The sequence below is a fragment of the Haliaeetus albicilla genome, chromosome 3, assembly GCF_947461875.1.
Source record: "Haliaeetus albicilla chromosome 3, bHalAlb1.1, whole genome shotgun sequence".
Classification (NCBI taxonomy): Eukaryota; Metazoa; Chordata; class Aves; order Accipitriformes; family Accipitridae; genus Haliaeetus; species Haliaeetus albicilla.
This window is the reverse complement of record NC_091485.1, coordinates 30,547,897-30,567,856: the sequence shown is the minus strand read 5'-3', so window position 1 is coordinate 30,567,856 and position 19,960 is coordinate 30,547,897. Positions and strand designations below refer to the sequence as shown.

General features: G+C 38.5%; 1 protein-coding gene across 5 annotated transcripts in view; it reads left to right on the top strand.

Moving 5' to 3' along the window:
- Window positions 1–19,960, top strand: part of NOL4 (nucleolar protein 4) — a 197,502-nt gene that overhangs the window by 74,322 nt on the left and 103,220 nt on the right. The window contains exon 1 of one of the 5 annotated variants that reach the window (XM_069779258.1): window positions 18,141–18,299. The exons of the other annotated variants lie outside the window; for them this stretch is intronic. The gene's annotated coding sequence lies outside the window, so the exon portion shown is untranslated. Of the gene's footprint in view, window positions 1–18,140; window positions 18,300–19,960 lie in introns of those variants that run through there. 5 annotated transcript variants of the gene reach the window in all.

The window sequence follows — 19,960 nt, the reverse complement described above, 5'->3', positions numbered from 1 at the left end:
GACAATGTTCTCCTGTCCCACAGCTCCCAGTCCAGACTGGGGACTGTCCCGAGCCCTCTGCAGACTGCTTCTTACATGCAGGTCTGAGGTCCTTCCCGGCAGTGAGCAGAGCGAGGAGGGACGGTGCGTGGGCAGGGTGAGGGCACCTGCCCCAGCTGGGGAGCGAGGAAGTGCTTTCCTGTCCCTTTTAAGACTCAACCCGTAAATAGCTCCCTCAGAGTGTTTGGCAAATATTTTTTAATTAATCTCAGGAAAATCTAAAACATCCACTGCTGACTCAGATTTGGGTTTTGATGACTAGATTTGTAAAGGTATTTAGCTGTGTAATTTTATTAAAACCAATGAGAACCAGGCCTCTAAATACTTGTTGGATAACAGTTGTGAAATAAGGCATTTATTATGGTTTTTGTACTCTAATAATATTTTGCTGCAGTTTTGCTCCTGTGGGGTTTTTTTCCTGTTTTGTTTTCTGAAGAGAATATTAAAAAAAGTAATGTAATCATCAATTACTGTAATAGCCACTAGAGGTCTACTGATATCAAAATTCTGCCAACATCAATTATTTCTGCAAGTATTAAAAATGTTTCATCCAAAAGAAAGTGCTTCTTATTAAACATTAATTGTTTGCTTTGTGAGGTGTATCATTTTAATTCTCTGAATTTTTAACCTCTTAGTGTTGTTTTCAATTACGTAGTATTTAACTGAAGTAGGGAAGAGTTGCACACAACTCACAACTGAAAAGTGACTTAAAAGATTGCCAACTATATTCACCAGGTAAGTATATTATAATGTAATTCACCGGATAGATATATTTCTTAGTGGTTAACCTTGCAGCAAACAATGTTTTAATGAAATTGTTCTACAGTTAATGGCTTCTTACGGCATTATTGAATTCCATCTGCCTTTGAGGATTATTTTTATTTCTCAAAAAATAAAACAATCTTAAACCCCTCTTTTAAATTACCTTAGTGTGATGCTTTTTAAATTGCAAACAACAAGTGGGAATTAGGTTACTGTATTTCCTGTAGGCCTAGTTATTCATCAGAAGAACAGGAATGTATTCGTTGGGACAACAGGGGGACATGTTACATTAATGACTTTTTTCCAGAGACTTCTCTGCAGTCAGGTGACAAATACCGCTTCTTGGTCAAAACAAACACAAAACAAATCAACCAAACAAAATGGGTAAGTCACAGTTGCCTGATTACTCATGAGCTCCTTACCTAGAGTTTGTAGGGAATCAGGCTGGGGCATGAGAAGATCCATTTGAGACCTGGCTGATGGTTAGAGTTAAGCATGGCTTTATCTGTTCCTGCTCAGCAAAATGTTTTTACATTCTCTTTGTTGTGGCCTAACAAGTCGGGTCTCATAAGAAGTGTCAGGCTCCTCAGATTTCATCTGACAGTGCTTCCTATTTGGTGTCTGACAAGTGGCTATACTTTTTTTTGCTTTTTTTGAAAGAAGGTGGTGTCACAGGTAGTGTTGCTGAAATCAGCTGCTGTGCTGAGGATACAAACGAGGCCTAGTTCAGCACACTTGCAAAACTTTCCTGATGCGTACTTAGCTGAATTGGGTGCTTTGCTGAACTGGGATGAATTTCAGTGGAAATATTGATTGTAGATTGTGTACCGTATTGGGTCTTGTAATGAAATATTGTCTGTATACTGACTATATTGTGACTGCTGTACTCCCCCTGTTCTTAGCCTAGCACTAGCTGTTAACTTGTGCATAGTTTTCTTCACTTACTGAAGGATGAGGGATGTGATAGTCTGGTGACTTCAATTAGCTGTGTGCGTGAAGTCAGTAGCTGATGGCTGGCAGCTAAAGAAAAGGAAAATCTATAAAGTCTGTCTTTTTTTCAGATTGTTTATTATAAAGGAAAAAATTCTGATGCCTACATCTGTCAACCTTAATATTTATGAAGGTATCCAGACATGCCTCTTACTGGTCGGACTGCTTGGTATGAGTATACCTCTTTAATAAGAGGGGAAGTCATTAGTGTCATAGCAGAACAACTCAGGGTAAATCATTATACTAAAGGATTTGGTAAACCCATCTATAAATGGCCACTCTGTACATAAGTCATGCCCAAGATAGTTTGCACTTATTGCCCTTTAAGGAAAAATTTCCTTTTTCTCCTTCTTCACTTTGAAGAGGAAATGCCGTATGAAGAGGGCAATGCTTTCCTTACGAAAGACCCATGAAATTAGTTCTTTTAAGAATGTCCTTGCTTTCTTCATTGAACAGTTGGAGAATCACTCGGGTCCTTTGTGCAAAAGGCAAAAGAGCCGATTCAGTCAAGGCAGTGCTGCGAGGTGTAATCACATCTCCCTGCGCCAGTCTGGGTCCAGCATCCCAACAGGGATTCCCCTCCAGGGAGAGCAGGTGGTGGAGCTGCTCTGCCTTCCCTGGGGTTTCAGGGGAAGGGTAATTTTAAGTTGCTGTCAGGGCTCCAAAGAAGTCTTGCCAGTGAAGCTGGGTAGAGCAAAACAGATATAGCCAGAGTAGCTAGGAAAAGTGAGGACAAAGGGTGCATCCCCCAGCCATTTGTCTATCCTATTAATTAGCATCCATTCCCCACCTCGTATCTTGGCTCCTCAATGAAGAATTATTCTATCTGTTTTCATCTAGTGTTGAGAGACTTGGTTGAAAAAAGCTGTAGATTATTATTATTGTTACTGTTATTAGTGTTATTATTATTGTTATCATCAGCTCTCTCTTAATACTCATCAGAAATTGTTCTGGTGCCAGGTCCCCCATACAGACCTTGTGTTGACTGTAGCTTCCGTACAACCCTGAGTTGTTCTTAAAGCACTGGGCAACAGGCAAAATACTGGGACTGTATGGCTTTCCTCCTGAACATCCCATATTGAGAGGAATGAATGCTGAAAATGATTAGTGTGAGGTACAGAAAAGATACAAGATATATCATGAGCATGGGCTATTATGTTTTTCATACTTAAGTAAAAGCAGATGTAAGCTATGTGAGGCTAATGGGGCATTACTTACAGAGTCTCAATGTAGCTAAACTAATGGAAACATTTTTCTTTTTAGCTCTAAAATATAGTGTTTAAATGGAATTATATGGCAAAAGGGGTGGAGCCAGCACGGCATTTTGTCCAGATGTTTGAATTCCACATTATCCTTGCCCCAGAATTGGCGATTCACCTTTCAGAGCTTTATTCCCTGTATCTATGTCAGCAGTATGTGAACACCTTCACAGCAAGTAGTAGGTTTGAGGGGAAAAAGGAATATCTGGACTAGGAAAAGGCACCTTATTTCCTTTTTCCGTTGGGTAGAATGTGGCAAATTTCCATCCTCTGCCTTCCTTTCCCTGTGAAGAGAGGATGAGAAGTCAAATGACAGTTTATTAGCACTCTCTATGCTCACCACTGTCTCAGGCTGGGACCTCAGCCAGAAACACGATTAAGGCATTAAGAGTAAATGAGAGGAATATTGTTCACTGCAAGATTCCCAACCCTTTCTCAAGCTCACAGATATAGCCAACAGATTTGACTGAATTCACAATGAAAGCATCCTTAGGACCATAAAAGATTTTTTTGTTTGTTTCATTTTTTATTTTAATTCTCCAGAAAATGTGGTTGATTTTTGGGAGAGATGTAAACAGAAACGCTTATCCAAGCAAGATCCAAAGAAACACCTAAATGAAATGCAAAAATCCATTTTGCTAAAAAAAAAAAAAAAAAAAGAAAAAAAAAGCAGATTTCAGGCTATATCTATACCTTTGTATATATGTATGATTTCTCTAATAATTTTGAGAATTTGAGGCTTCTAGTTTGGGGCACTTGATATCATGAAAGTGAAACTTATGGATAAATAACTCAAGTTTCTAGAGTCCTTTTCACTTTATGTATGAGATAAGAAACCTTGGCAACTTAAAGTATTTAGATGCTGTGTTCATATTAAATGCATTAATTAAATACCAGAGACTCAGTGAACTGGATATGGATAATATGCTGGAGAAAGCCATCCATGGTGCTGGTTTTATTAACTGAGTTGACATACCGCGTATTTTACTTAAGGCTAGGGTGTCTATAAATAGAATGGCCTCAGGCCTGTGGCTTAGAGACAGGACCTGGGTTTGTCTGCTGCAAGTTGGGTGAAAGAAAGCTTTGGAAAGGGCTTCCCTCTGGTATTGAGTAATATACACATAAATATGTGCAGGAGAAAGATGGCTTTTATATATACCATAGAATCAGTGACTGGAATACTAAAATCCCTGTATCTGAAGCCTTTACTTCCTGTGACAGCCTAATGAGACATTGACAGTGGCTGTCTACTTGTCCTGAGTGAATGTCCTGCATTATGTTGTTTGTGTTGTACTGAAGGATGCTGAAGTGAGGTTGTCTGACTGCTGTCCCCTCGGGAAGCTCAGGAAGAGATGTACTGAATCCCCCATGAGCCTATCCTCAGAAACAGTTTTCTACCTAAATAAATACCGTCTCCTGGGGATCTTCTAGAATAGTAACCACTGTATGACTGCCAGTATCTTTTCATACTGTGAAAATCTGAAGCCTAAACTATAGCGTTTATAACATGGAGGCATGGTTTAAGCATCAAAAAGGGGATGCATCTTATAATTTACTGACTGAACAGCATTGGCTTCCTACCTGTTTCTACATGTAACTTCAGTTGTATAACACTTCATACTGTTTGGGACTAAGCTTTCTTAGGGACTTTTGTTCTCCTTATTTACCATACAAAAGCTGAGGTCATCCATGGTATTTCTTAGAGGTGTGTGCTAAACAAGGGAGGGAAGAGTTTAAGGCATACTGCTGTATTCCTGTGTGGGATTTCTTAGCTGGAAATATATATGTGTATCTTAAAAGTCTGTAGTGTGAGTCCAGCCCATCAGACCCACTGATGTAAGCTTTACAGACAGCTTGTATGTTCTTCTGCAGAAGAACCTTCATAGAAACCCCTTGTGTTTGATAGCTTTATATGGAAGAGTAGCAGATTTAAACTTCCCAATCTACAGCTCCTAAATCTTTTATACATAAATTGATCTCATATTTGTACACTTATGGAGAATTGTTAGCTAAAAATCTTTCCTACTTCTTCAAACTCTGTTTAAACACTACAAAAAAATTTACGTACAGAATATGAATTCATTATCTTATTATGTTCTGTGTGCTTCCTTGAACTTTATTGCATTATCGCACCTTGAAAACTGATGTTATAAAACAAATACTAGCACAAGATGCTCTAGGCTTAGAGAAGACACAGTAAAGAAAGACTAGAATAGAAAGTAATGTGGAATGAAGAGACATTAAATAAATTCTTGGACTCTTCAGTTTGGGAAAAAAAGATATCTGAGGGAGGGGTATGACAGTGGTCTGTACAGTTGTAAGCGGTATATAGTGGTAAACACAGTAGTATTCTACACTGTTTCTCATACTGTAGAAAATTGGGACACTTAATAAAATGATCAGGCAGTGAGATCATAAGAATCAAAAGACATTTTTGCACACAGGACATAATTAAGTCGTGGTATTATTGTCACAGAATGTTGCAGAAGCTGAAAAAATGAACAGTTCAAAAGTGGTCCTGAAGCATAGATCAACTGATGGCTATTCAATACAGGTTTTTTAAAATATTTACTCAGAGGAGATCATAAAGTATTGATTGCTGGAAGCTGCAAGGATGTACTAGGAGAAGGATCATCATATTTTACTGTTCCTATGGTCTTTTGGTCAACTTCTGCTTAGAATTGGGATACTTGGCAAGATGAATCTTTGCTTGAGCCACTGTGATTACTTGTGCTTGTTTTTAGATTTCCAGGCATCACATCTATATGTCAGATACTTGAAGGTATACACTTCATAGTATCAAGCGAGCAAAGTCCTGCAGATAAAGACAGTGAGGGGATTCCCTTCACCTAACAGAGCATCAGAGGGACAATTTGTAGCAAAACAGGAAGAAAAGGCAATGTTCAGTTGCATGTTGTATTGCGAGCCTGCTGTTTGATTTTCGGTCTACGTTGTGCTAATTATCATCATGAAACAACATAAAGGCTGACTGTAACCTGAATTGCTGTCTTACCTCCCTCAATTGCCTAATATATTTTTTGCCATCAGGTGAAGTAGAATTCTTCAGTGAAAAGTATCTGATTGTTTTGTAGAAACATGCTCAGTTCAACCATCCTGAGGCCTTTTAGAGTCCATTACTGCTGACAATTTGCTGCCTTTTTTTTTTTTTTAAGAATATGTTATTAGATGCACCGGTGGTTACACAAAGAAACAAATAGGTCAGTCAAAGTGAGGTACTTCTGAAAAAAATTAACCTTTTTGGGGTGATAGAAGAAAATGCCGAGGCAGCAAAAATAGCACTATGGCAGCAACCAGTGTGCAAGGCCTGCTCTGGTCATGAGAGGGGGGATACAGAACTGGGATTCAGTGGGCTTGCGTTTCTTTCCTGGTTACCTTTGTCCTGGTCAAGTCTCTTGATTTCTTTCTGTCTTGTTTCCTGTCTGGAGAGTGGAGGCGATAATATTGCTTTAAACCCATCTATTTTCTGTCTTGCTTGGTTAAGCAGTAAGCTTTTAGGCCAGGGAGTTTATTACTATGTATGGGTACAATGCCTGGCATAGTGGTGACCTGATACAAGCCAGGGCATGTAAGTGCTCATGTGTACATATGTTAAGCAGAAATACTTAAAAAATCAAACTAACCAACCAAAAGAAAAACTGCTTGAGGACAAAGAATAGGCAAGTCCTTGGCTCTTCACTTCTGCCCATTTTTCTTTCTTTACTTCCCCTCTTGTATGCTGCTGACACTCTCTCACTTTCTTCTCCTTAACCTTTCTCAGCCTGACTGTTTGATGGTGTTCTTTAAAAAAAAAAAGTAAAGTGTGAGGGAGTCAGTGGCTGAACTGCATGTGCCTTCCTCCTCCAAACATGCACTTGGGCACTTAGGTGTGCTCCTTAACAGTTGTTCTGTGCTGCAACTGGACCCACCAGCTTGGCTCTTTGTGCCATCCTCATCTCCCTCTTCTGTGAAAAGAGTGACACAGACATGCCTTGGAGGCAGAGCTTAGTGGAGACGCAGGTGTTACAGGCAGCCCTGCAAGACATGCCTACTGGCATCCTCAAACCAGCGTATCAGCTTTGCAAAAACAAACCAGAAGCACACATCCATGCTTCTTACTGGGAAACCAGTACCCCAGGCTCTAGAAAGTGATTCTCTGCATCCATGACCTTTTAGTGATTTGGTGTCAGGAATGTGAATAAAAATTTAAAAATAAAATAAAAGGGACTTTATTTCTTCAGTGAAAATCTTTAAGCCTGAGATGTAGGGGAAATATATTACCATTCTCATTCCAATGTAATCAAAGCTTTTATGTAATCTGAGCGTTGGTGGGGAACAGTCTTCCTGAATTGTGTTTACTAGTGGGAGTTTAAGAACTGATGTGTAGGTGGGAACTAACAACACTACCCCACACATCTCACTGCTGCACTGCATGGATGGGGCTAGGCTGGTACCAAGACTAGCCATGAATGTTAGCCTCACCAATTTTGACTTGCATAGGGGACATTAGACTTGCTAGCATTTCTGTTTTAGAGGAACCAGCTGTGTGACTGGGAAGGAAGTGGCACTTGAATTCCTCTACATTTGGATCCTCCCTGCCTCTCCCATCATGCGTTTAGTATAACTTTGCATATTTTTCATTTCTTAAATTGGAAGGTTACCGTACCATTAAAGTCACCCATTGGAGACAAATAAATTATGCAGACCCACATAAGCTGCTGTGCATGACTGGAATTCCAGCCCTTAGTCCTGGCCATGCACTTCTCACTGAAATCAGTTTTGCACCATGGGACCCACAAGTGGTTTTGTCACTACTTGGTTAGGCTTTGAGCAATCCTTTTATTGTTGTTTGTCCAAACGTCCTAGTGCAGTATTTAAATCTCAACCAAACCATCTTTTATAGTGGTTCATCATCCTCCTCTGTATCTGAAGCACTTGGACCATGATGCAAACCTTCATGACATCAGTGAGCAGCCAGTTACTAGATCTTCAGTAAGCAAGGTTAATCAAGGTATTCGGAGGTCACATACACAGAATTTATTTATGTTGTTGTGACTAGAGAATACAACTAAGAGCATGTCTTTGCCGTTTTCATGGTGAGCAAACTGTTGCCAGTTAAAGCATTGATGTGGCAAGATGTACCATATCCTAAGATGACTGAAATGACTGCACTAATTCCCACAGATTTAAATGGATTTTACCATAGGACTTTTCCTTATTATAAAAGCAGTGCTTAATCTGTTAGTAGTGGTAGTGTACTGCAGACCAACTGTGCACCATTGGGAAGAAGCAATAGGGAAAGTTTTCACTTCAGCTGAGACTGAAAGACTATTTAAATCTTTTATTCGATGTCTTAGGGTAGGCAGTCCACAGAAGTTCATTCAGGTAGAGCTATTCCTCCCTTTTGTGAAACATATTGAGGTTTGTTTTTCACAAATTCACTGATTAAATGTTTGTTTTTCTCAAAGCAGGAGAGGGAAGAAGATATCCATCACTGTCCTAACTTGATAGTTTTTTTCTGCTACCTTACTATACACATGGAGAATGCTTTGCTTTGAGCAGTAGAATACCCTGTGGATGTGATATCCCTTTTACCCCTACTTTCCTTCTCTACAGTGAATACTCTTAGATCAATTTTATGGTGCTGTCTCTGTTCTGTCCCTATTAGATGTTCCTCAACTTTAATGTCTATTTGTGAGAATTAGCTAGCAGATGGAGTAAGCAGCCAAGGTTATGACCCAGGTAATGCTCTTATGTCTCAACTCTTGTTTATTTGTTTGTCTTATCTGCAATGCATAAATGATTTACTGCAGGGTAGGTGTCCTTGGAATATGTTCTTCATATAATTCTTTGAGTCTAATGCCAGCTGAGATATTGAATCAGTCAACTGCCATCTCTTCTGGTGAGAATGTAAGATAACAATATAAATGACAGTTTCATAATTCCCCTCTGGAAACTGAGGAGCTATTGCTCCTTCTGGGGCCAAAGAATTATTCTTTATATACCTGCTGATGAAACTTAACAGAGCTTTGGAACTAGGCAGAAACAGCAAGAGGAAGTAAAGTTTTCTTCATACTCTTCCTTGTGTCCTCTTGATGTGCTATTGCTTCAGCATCTTATACAAGTTTTCCAGAGATGCATCTCATAGCAAAGCAAAGCACTGATGCAGGTATTTGGGTACAGATCAGCTATGCTTAAAAGATCTTAGATCCTCCTGTCTAACTGGATGTTCGAAAAGCATCTGTTTTACAGCTTGCACTGTCTTTAGCTTCACCTTATTCTCTTCCTCAGTTTTCGTTCTAGCAGCCATGGGGTAATATCAGTAAATTTCTTACAAATATACTGACATATACTGAACCAGAATGAAAATTTGAGTATTCAACTCTTTTCTGATATTGTATGTTTCTTGATTATGAAGCTTTGTCAAGCCAGAGCTGGCTAGCATATCTTTCTTGCCTCTTTTTATAGTTATGCAAAAAAAAAGAACATAAACGGCTTCATTTTTTATTTTGGTACTCTTGGTCAAGGTCAAATATTCATCCTTAGATTTTAAAAGATAAATAGCTGCAATGCTTTTTTTATCACTTTGCTGGGCCATTAACACAGTATCACTTTTCTTGTTCCCTCATCTTGATTTCACTGTGTGTCATAAATGGCAGCTCCTGGAGAAACATCATCAGCCAGTATGATTTATGTAAACTTTGTTATTTACTGTGATCTTTAAGATAGAAATTACTTAAAATATTTTCTCCTGTTCTGAATTCATAAAGCTATCCAGGGAGAATTAAATAGAACTTCCTGCCTGGCATGACTGGGAAACAGGCGGTTTTGGTCTTTCAAAGCTCTTTGTTCACAGAAGTTTCAGTCACCTCACTATGTGTTGTTACATCCTATTTCCAGCTTTTTTTGATATCAGTATCTTTCTCCTCAACAGTAACTTAAATTGATATGTATGGGAAAAGAAGCTGTAAAATTCTAAAAAGACCAGATATTATATCAGGGAAAATCAGACTTCCTGTTACATTGAAAACAGACCTAAGCACATTCAAACACAGCAATGCACAGTAGGTCATCCAAAGTACTGTCGTGACATGATTTGGACTAACAAGAAGGAAATTTGATGCAGCTTCTAAAATTAATTTCATTTGAAACCATAAGCACTATGAAAAGCATTTATAATACTGATAATATCTACTGCAATTGCATTATGCTGTGGGTTTTTTAGTTTTGGTTTTGGTTTTTTTTTAGGTAACCGAAAAAAAATTGTGCATTTAGAAGACATGTTCCAGTAGAGTTATTTCTGCTTCTGCATAGGAAATAAATGGGTGGGAAATATGCACAGAGGAGTGAGACAGAAGAAGTAAGCCCTTGTCTATTTACTGGTAATGCTTAAAATTGATCAATATCCCATAATATCATAAACATCAGCAATGAAGCAGAAATTGCTTCCATAAAGCTAATTTAGATTAGGTTTTCTTTTCTTAACTAAAGGTAGTATTTGAATTTCTTCAATGCTTGAACAATAAACACCTGGATTTCCGGGATTTTTAAAATCAGCTAAAAAAGCCAGACTGAATAGTGTGGCATAGAGATGCTGCAAAATTGCAAACACTAAAAGAATAAAGCAATAAGTACACTGGTTATCTTAATTTTATTTCTTTTTTTTTCTCTGACAAGCCCAACCTGATGCTAGCCTGCCCCATTTGGATAGATTAGGCACAAAGACACAAGGTTGTAGAGCAAAACTCACCTGTATAAATGGAAATCCATTAGCTTCTTTAATAGCATTAAATGTAAATATTAGAAGTAACAGATACAGAAAGGAAATAAATTCAGAGTATACTTTAACACTGTATAACAGGAACAGCACTGAGCTTGGAAAACATAGATTTGGAAATGAGTTCTCTTATCTCAGAGTGTGAATAGGTTTTACATTACTAAATATTTTCATTTGTCCAAATTTACATGGTGCTAAATGCAACCTTTTTGTGATAGTACTCAGAACATATTTAATTTAAATATTTTAAGTGCCTATGCCTTGAGTTTCCTGTTTCAAAATGTACAGTTTAATGCTCACACTTATATTTAGGTAGATAAAAATGATCTGACCTTCAAAGCATCTTGCACTGAAATGGAAGGTAGCGAATGTGAATCTTGCAATGTTGCAGCTGGTATCCAGGGAACTGCAAATGAAAAAGTCAGAGGTCTTCACTGGTCACATTGGCAGAAACTGCCCTGAAGAACAGGGTTTCTATGCATGAGCATAATAACACAATGTAGCAATACAATGTACTGAGGAAGAGTCAGGAGCTCAAACCTGTTAAGAGTCAAAACTATTTGTGTGTGAAAGAGTCACTGAGCTTGTGGATGGTGTAGGGTACATCTATGTGCTGTTCAGAAAATGGTCAGGGTCTGCAACCTTGAGCACTGGAACACCCAGACATTCAGTCAGTTTAATTGGTCTGTGCTGGGCCATTTCAGCTTGCTTGCTGCAGTGCAAATCTGTTGTAAAGGAAGGTAGGCCCTCAGTCAATGGGGATGAAAATGTAATCCATCTGGGTTTCCTAAAGTTTTTTAACAAGGCCCCTCCTAAATGCTCTGTAGTATCTAAGTGGTTGAAAAATCAGAAATAGAGAATATGAATAAATATTTGGATCTCTCATTGGAGAGAGGTCACCAGTGGAGTCTAAATGGATTTGCAGTAGGGCTCTTACTGTTCAAAATATTCATAAATAGTTTGGAAAAAGGCTGGAGGGCAAGGTGACACATGTTGACAAGACTGTTACTCAGGATCCCAAAGCAAAGCCTGGTTGTAAAGAGTTACAGAAGAATCTCATGGTGCTGGGTGATAAAATGACATAAGAAATTCAGCTGTAGTGAATGTAAAGTAAAAATAATGAAGAAATGCAATCTTCAATTTATATATTATCATCTACAAGGTCTATGAATGGCTTGGAATAAAATCTTGGGGGGATAGTAAATAGATCTATGAAAAGATCAGCTCAGAGCTCAGTAATGGTTTACAAATAGACTGTTAAGAATTTCTTGAAGTAGCACTGAAGATATGAGTTAAACAGGATTTGTACTTCGATGTTATACCAGCTAGTGCAGTTGGAAAAAAAATAGTGTTGTGGATTGGTAGAAGTAGTGCTAAAGATATGGGTTTAACGGGATTTGTAGATAAATGTTAAATCAGCTAGTACGGTTGGAAAAAGTAGGCAAACTTTTTGGCACACAAACCTTGATGAGGTTGCGGATTGAAGGAGGACACTTCAGAGCTTAATATAGAGCTTAATATTGGATCCACCAGGAAAGAAACAGACAGCAAAACTGTGAACAGTAGCATCCCCTTTTTCACTGCTGTCAAAGACAGGATATTAGGCTAAATGGACTTTATCTGACCCAGCACAGCAATTCTTACATTCCTGTCACATCCCTGTGTAAATTTATGTACCTACAGTGCCATTCTGCCCTCCCTTTTCCAAAAAGTGTATAGAAGAAAAGGTACGGGGAAAGGTGATAAGGAAGATCAAACATACAAAATTGTCTCCATGAGAGAAGAAACTACATCGACTATGAGTCTTTAACCTGGAAAAAGGATGATTTAAGAGGACATGACTAACATTTTTAAAGTCATGAGTGGTGTGGAGAAGACTAAGAAGGATAAATTATTTGTTGTCTCTCATAATACAAAATGTATAGGCCATCAGATGGAATTAACAGAGGTCATGACCAGAATAAGTAAAAGAAGATACATTTTGTGCATCACAAAAGGGTGTTGTAGATGCCAAATGCTTATTATAGGTTAAAAAAAAATTAGAAAAATTAATAGAGGGAAAATCCTTGAAGAGCTTTAAAAGGCAAGAATGAGTCTTTAAGCTATTCATTGGCTTTTTGCATTTTTCAGACCCAGATCACACACACCATATCCATGCAGTTCATGGTCAGGCTCCTCTTGGGAACAAGACCACCAAGTCCCTCCAAGGACTTGGACATCACAATATAATGTCATTGTTGTGCTTTTACAACCACTGCTGTGGAGGACTGTGGTATGTCTGCCTCATCAATTGGTTAATTTGGGGTTGCCATGCAGATGAGATGGGTTAAGTATTATGCAGTGTGGACAAAGCTGGTCCTGCCCTGAACAGCATGGACAGAAGTCAGTCTGCTCTAGTTGGTCCAAAGGCCAGAACCTACTTCCTAGTGTGGTCCACAAAGCTGACAATGTAGCCAAGATATATAAGGTCAGGTTTAGGAAACGTCTGACCGAAAGGTAGCTGGGTGGTGGGAAGGTAAGCCAGGGGAACATGGTCACTCTCTTCTCAATCATGCCTCTAGCTGTTGCGTGGTGTCAGGGTCAGGAGAGTATCTCTGTTATTATCCTCTTGCAGAATAGTGGTAAGGGATTATTGCTGGAAGTAACAACATGTATTTCAAAGTCATTGCTATTTTCTATATATCCTCTTTTTGAATGTCTATCAGACATAATGGTGTAATGTATGGTGTAATCTTTTATTGTTGGTCTCATTCACCAGAGACTGCCACAAAGTAGCCATGTAACTCACAGAATCACAGAATAGCTGAATTTGAAAGGGACCTCTGGACATTGCTCAGTCCAACTTCATTGCCTGTTTAAGAAAGTTATGAAATTCAGTTTTTAGAAGATGTATAAGCAACAGACATTGAAAAAGCATTTTTATCTTTGCTATGCCTCTCCACCACTCCCAATCTGATAAACTGATCTTACAGATCTAGAAAAAAGAACATCTTACTGAGAACACCTGATCTCATCTTGCATTTATGATTTCAGTGTAGAAATAATTTAGTTTAATGTTGTTTAATGTTGCCCATGTCTCCCAAAGGGGTAGCTTATCCCTTCAATGAGTACTTCTACATTTGGTACTACATTCCCAAAATACAAAGCATTCGCTTAAGAAAACAAAATTATATTACAATTTTACAAGTACAGGCTGTTTTAGCTTTTCTGTATAAATTACTTTGGCTATTAGAATGAAATCACAGTAATTTTTATCATTTTGCATATTAAAAAAATCATATCTCCTGAAATGTGTCATTACTTACAAAATCATTTGATTTAAAATTCCTGAACGCTGATTCTGCTAATACCTACTCTTATTTGTAAATCTTGAGTAAAGTCAGTGAATTGAGAGGAACCACAGGTAGAGAAAAATGGTCTAAGAGGTACCAGAAATAGGTCCTGATTGCCTATATGATCCAGTGGATAAAATTACAGGAGGAAAATGCTTAATTATATAACACATTTCCAAAAATAAAATAAGATTGTGTTTAAGACTTTTGAAGTGCAAAAGCAAAAAATTTTGGTTTTCATTTACATATTTAGGTGTATTCTGATTATTAGCTCTGTGCCATTAGTTCTGTGCTTAGAATATGAAAACTGCTGTCAGAAGGTAGCAGTACAGCTTGCACCGGTATAGGCTTCTTCTTGATTTATCACTGCACTAGGACTGAAGGTCACTCAGCATTTCATATAAGGAATTCATCTGACAAAAGCAGGATCTGAGCTACCAAGGTATATTTAAAAAGAGAAAGGAAAGGATAGGGAATTAGGGGGTTTAAAACCCCAAATCACTGGTTTGATCCTGTAAAGTACTGGGCACTGTTGCTCTGTTTCAGCAAGACTTTACATGTGCTTAAACCTTTTGTTCAGGGCTCAGCATTTAGCACTGTTTAATCTCAAATGAATAGTTCTTAAAAAGAAGATTGATATTTCCTTTCATTCACAGATTTCAAAGGACTCTGTGAACAGCTATGTACAGAAACTATATAATAAAAATGAGAATTCAATGGTGATTTCAGAGTTAAGCATAGTAAAGAAAAAGACAGGAAATCGAAACAGAAACCTTCACTTTCTCACATCAACTTTTCATGTTGGACCTATGTATAGTTTTATTTTCCTGTCTTTCTTCCCGTTTATTTTCAACATGAAATCCTCAGACTCCTCATTTGTGGCCAAAGCTGTGAATTCATGCAGAAACATAGGACAAAATGTGTCTTCTGAGCTCCCACATAGTGTCTTTAAACTGTGGGTATTATTGAGAGGAAAAGTGGCTGTTGTGTATTCACCTCTCATCCCCCTCCCAAGCAAGAGGGTAGACAAAGAGCAAAATTAAGACTCCGACCTTCATAAAGGTAGACTTTACCTTCGAAAAATGTAGAGCAGACCTATGAGAGCAGTAGGAGCAGCTTGTTTCTGCTAAGGACCTAGAGCTGGTTACTGTAGTCAAGCCTTAGAAGTATGTTACACGTACGTGTTTTCCCTTAGAGTAGATTGCTTAAATACATATAATCACTTTTCATTTTATCTTGCTCCTTGTTCTGGCAAGCTTCACCTGGGTTCACTAACCCAGGGATATACTAATGCAAGAGGCGTACTGTGAGCTTGTCTATGTTCCAGGAGATCTCTGAACTTCACACATGTAAAGTGCTTCTGTTTCTCCATGTGTCTGTGAGAGGGTGTGTTCCTGCTACGGGAATGATTCCGGGTACTCATCTGAAATAAAAAACAAGAAGGTTCAGCCAGAAATGGAAAGAAGATGGTCAGGGTTAATTTAGACCCATTTTAGTAACTGGGTGCTACTTGTTTAGGGTGCTGGCAGGGGAATCCATTCCCTATCCAACAACTAAAGGAACATAGTAATTCTATTTTGTATTTGGTTGAAAGACTGAATTTCCAGAAACACAAGATTCAGTATTATTAGATAGAAGTTCTGCACATGAGCATGAAGAAATGAATGTTTGCATTCTAAGGGCAATATTTACTGATTTCTGTAGTCATAGTTTGTGAAAGAAAAAAGAAACAGAACTTTGCTTTCATTAACCATAATAGTAGTTTAGCTATTTTCACAGCATTAATCTTGCTGTTAACTGTTCTTTTCACATTGTGAGGAGACAGCATATGACAGGAAAAATCTGTAACATCATTCAACATCTGATTATATGCCCTTTTTCCTCAAAACCAATTTGCATGCCTACAAATATCAGTGTTTCCCAGTGGAATTGAAGGTGTAAAATACTGTCTCTTGAGCTGCAAATTATTTAGCCAAAGATTTTTCAGTATTTGGGAATCCTGGCTGGATGATTTCAAAAGCAAAACCATATGTTGCTTACATGATTTGGCATTTCTCCAGTTGCATAGAACATGAGTGGAAAAGTGGAGGGAAAAAACCCCCAACCCTAACACTAATTAGATGATAATAAATACAGGTGCTATACTGTGTGGTGTAATTCATCTTCGTAGCAAGCTGTGGGAAGAGTCAGAGCCAGCAGATTCTGAGGGATACTGTTTTGTGCGTGTATATTCCTGACACATGCTAAGATCCAAACTAAAGTAAAACTGAAAGGGTCGTGTAACACTGAGATACTTTTCAAGGTTACAGAAGAGCAATATTGCCTAGCCATGGAAGATAAATTGTATGCTTTTTATTTGGTTGGGTTTTGTCTGCGGGCTTCTAGCTGTAAATGCAATTAGTGTCGTGCCAGGAAAAAAACCAGTGATTTGATGATAATTTGGAGATCCTGGCCTGGGCTTCCCTATGCTTCCATCCCTTCAGACTTCCCAACAATTTCCTGATGCATTCCAGGCAGCAAGGTGCCTCCCCCAGAAGGCACCTTTCCTCTCCAACCAAAGCTTTATTCCTAGCCTTATGTGGTTTGCCGAGACTAAGTTAGTTGGGACTAACTGCCAACTATCCTGTATAACTTGCTGTACAGGGAAAGCTGTTATACATCTGCGCATGGTTTTGCCTGCTTACCCCCCACCTCCCCTACCCATAGGAGTTCTGGCTAAATGCAGCCTCTGGGCACTTTCTCTTTCATGTGTCAGAGACCATCATGAAGGTTCTTTTCTTTTAAAATTTCCAGAGAGAAGTGGATTCAGATGGTGTAGATTTGACTCATCTGCAGCTCTTTTAGTACTCAGATAGGTCAAGCCATTACAGGTACTGAGGGGTCTGGTGTATCTTACCTGCTGATGGGATGTTGTGTGTGTAGCCACACACGTTATGTGCTTGAGAGCAAAGGCACAAAGGAGGAAGGAATCTGTTCTGTGGAAATGGATGGTTAAAAACACGGTTAGACACCTTACATTCTAAGTTGCTGCTTCTTTAATGTGAAAGCTCACTGAGACACGCTTGTATCTGAAATAACAGAGAAGACACAGTCATGCTCCAGGAATTTACCACAATAATATGTTGTGTGGTTTTGTAAGAGAAATTAAAACACAGAGAAAAACCCTTTGCATGAAAATTTGATTGAACAATTAAAAAATATGTAAATAATTGAAATGCAGGGACTATAAAAGCTTTCTATTATTCTCATTGAGAAAAAAATATATAAAGCATAAGATCCAGACATTATTCTGGGGCAGTAAATATCTGATATTTACAGTATGGATTACTCAATTTTCTTTTGCCTGATGAACAGGGCTCCCAAAGCTTATTGTGGCTGTTTTGTCATTTATGTAAGACACGTGGCCGCTGTGATTTGCTTTTCTCAGTATCCCCTCCCCCATCAGCAGAAACCTTTGAGCTTCAAACACAGATGTTGTACTGTGCTCTTTGTGTGCATGTATGTGTATGAGTGTAAAACCATTAAAGAAAGACCGCATGGCTAATATGCTGGAAAACCAAAGCTGAAGCACAGGACTTGGCTTGTGACTTTCTTTCTTTTTCTTTATTACAGTGAGATGTTAGTGTGGACTAAGTGTAGGACTAACATGTATGAACAAGTAGTGGTTTAAAAGCAGCCACGCTGCTTATAAAATCAGCAATTTAACGTAAGCAGGAATGGCAGTTTCATTAAATAATGCTATGATCTTTCAACCATATTCTTAACTAGTAGTCTCCCCGTAGCAAAATACATAGCTAATCAACCTCCTAGCCTGTCAGTAAACTTGCAGGGGAATTAAATCCTGGAGGAAGAAGCCCGTAGCCCCGGAGGAAGGCTGAGTGCATGTTTCACTGTCGTCTTTTCAGCTCATCTCAGTGGTCCCACTGCTAGAATGTGCTCTGTTGTCATGGCAACCCCATCTCCTGCTTCCTACAGGAAAGATTAGCTCGTACTGTGCACTGGAGAGAATTTAGGGGAAGTCAAGCTAATCCCTGGGTGCACTGCGAGAGAAAGGTTGGACCTCGCCTGAGGGATGCTGTATCTGCAATGATAGAATTGGCCTGCCACAGACACTGGTATTTAAGTTGAAGAGCAGAATTCACAGTAAGTGTCAGATCCTCCAGAGAGGAATATTGAATGAGGTTTTCTAAGTCTTGGTGAAGACTGTCCCATGCCAACAGTGGAATGACAGCAGGAGGCTGTGTGTGGAATACCAGTATGTTTCACCTGTTCAGGTGGTATTTCAAATATAGATTCAAAGCCTCAGTTCCCTGGAAACTAGGTGATAAAATTTTAAAACATCATCGTGAGATGCGCACCTAGAAACCTGAAGCATGTCTCATTTGGTGCGTAAAGCTGAACAAGTGACGATGAGCATACCTTGCAAATTGTGTATGCACTGTGCGGCGTGCTTAAGAATTCCTGTGTGCTGAAAAATAAGCGGGAAAGCGTGAGGAAACCGATCTCTGTGTGCTGCAAACTCAACTGCAAAAGTGCTGAACTATCAAATTAAGCATGAAAATTTACAACTCCTGATTCAACCTTGTTTTTTCTTCATATTAAAACCCAAACTGAGAAAACATGAGCTTTTTAAAGGTATAGTCATAATACAAGCTTTTCTTTGAGGAAAACTCATTTTAATGTAGCTAAATTAAGGTGGTGTGTGACATGATGCAGCGTGTGAAATGTGTGTTTGTTTTCTTGCTGGTAGAGTTAAACAGAGGGTATTCTAGCTATTCCATTTCTGATTATTTTAATGCTCTGGCTTTCTTTGATATGGTCCTGTGTTTCACTTTAATAGATACTGAAGACTCCCAGCTTTAAACTAGACTGTTTGCAGTAAGATTTTAACTGTCTGATTTTTATTACTGTCAGCTTTTCCTAAACTAATTTTTTTCAGCAGAGTTTATATGTTCAGCCTATGTATTTTTACATTTTTAGTATGCATGCTTTTTCTGTTGAGTTTTTAATCAAAAAATAACTTTATCATTATTTAATGATTATTTAATATATAGTAGTATTCTCTAACTTAGATCTATGATGCATATATGTGTTTTACATGTATAAAATGTATGCGTGCTTGTGTGTTTCTGCAATACATACATGCATATCCATATGCAGACAAATGGGGTCTTTGTTTTAATAAGGCCTGTTAGTGATTCATGATAATATAACACTGAGGAAGTAAAAGACCTGTTTTCGCCTTGAAGGATAGATATTTTTCTCCTATCTAAAATGTTTATTGTTGCAAAAACCTAATAAACGCACTCGGTCCACTTAAAGAAACAGCATATGTTGTATTTCTGTGTGTGTCTCTAGAGTAAAAAGGGAAAGCGTCTTGACTGATATGATGAAAGAGCACTGTGTTGCCTTTCCAGAGACCTGGGTCCATGGAATAGGTAGTGAGGGGACAGTTGTTTTTCTCTCTTCCCTCTGAGGGCAGGTCAGGGAGTCACACATAAGCTCCAGATTGGTTAGTATAAGAGCGGTCTTCCCCGAAAACTTCCTTTTTTTGGTTGGTTTACCAAATAGTAAGAGCATTGATAATCAAAGACAATGTGTGTCGTCTTTGTAGTTAAAATACTCAGTAGCCAGTCTACATCTATTATATGGAGGACTATAGAAATAAACGCAAAAGGATGGAAGCTTTAAGCCATTATTTAGGCTGGCTCTTGATTCTGTGGTAGACATATGGGTGACAGGGAATCCACACAAGTGCCAAGCAAAGCGGGGATCAGGGTAAGAGAAGAGTCATCAAATAAATG